This window comes from Protopterus annectens, chromosome 3.part0, assembly GCF_019279795.1.
Source record: "Protopterus annectens isolate FY-2018-M chromosome 3.part0, PAN1.0, whole genome shotgun sequence".
NCBI lineage: Eukaryota > Metazoa > Chordata > Ceratodontiformes > Protopteridae > Protopterus > Protopterus annectens.
The window spans coordinates 512,469,727-512,470,861 of record NC_056731.1 but is presented as its reverse complement, the minus strand read 5'-3'; positions in this window follow the sequence as shown (position 1 = coordinate 512,470,861).

Sequence of the window (1,135 nt, the reverse complement as noted above, 5' to 3'; positions counted from 1 at the left end):
GAGATGCAGTGACATTAGGAACCTACAGTCCATGCTATCTCCCTCTCAAGCCCACATATGTGGCACCGAACAGGTTGTCGGCACAATCAGCACACTTCACACACCACCCACACCTACACAACACACACCCACATATGCAGAGGTCCTCAACATACACATTCACAAAGAAAGGAGACCTCTGAGGCAAAGACACACATGAACTTCATAGCCCTCCACAGCCATACCATGCATAGCCACACACCTGTGACCCACAGCCACAAAAGGATCATCATTAGTCACACATATTCGTCATAGGAGACTCCATTGTGAGACACACAAATGTGCCTCTCACCAGGTTGTATATGGGGATGGTCACAATTACTCATTTGTCAAGTGGCAGAATCTGTCATATCACATAAGTACTGCTGTCTCTCAACAACAGGTACTGTTATGAGTCTGTCACAGTCCATGTTGGTGTGCCTGACCTGAGATGTACCTCCCTGGACTATATGCAGTGAGACATGATTGAGTGCGCTGATTATGTGTCTCAGGCAGGTATGTCCCTAGCCTTATGCAGCATTCCACTGTCACCCAGAATGATGCCACAATACAATCAGGAAATGTTTGACCTTAACAATTGGCTTGCTTTCAGGTGCCATTCCAAGGGAATCTAGTACCGGACAGACTGGGATGATATGACCAACAGACCACAATGCTTTGCAAGAGAAGGCCTCCATCTGTCTCAACTGGCCTTCAGGTGTCTGGCAATGATTCTTGCCACTCCCATAGTACCTTTATTAGGGAAAGTTGTGAGGTTAACACTACCAACATACAACTGTCAGCACATCACAAATTGAAGCCCATGCTGCTAAACGCTAGCAGTCTAAACATGAATCTGTGCTTATGGTATAGAAATGGTGACATCTGTGCGGGACATTCCCGAAAGCTTTGTTTTAATAAAGTGAGTGTTTCTTACTCTATTAGTTTTTCCTTGGATATTCATTACATTCAGAATAGAAGAAACTTAGAACCATGGTTGGAATTTGTTTCTTTGACATCTGTGGAGTCACAGACTCATGGTTCAAAGCTGTAGAGAGCACCCCAGCCTTACATAGTCAACCATCCTATCATACAGTCATACTCCAAGGTGTGGGTA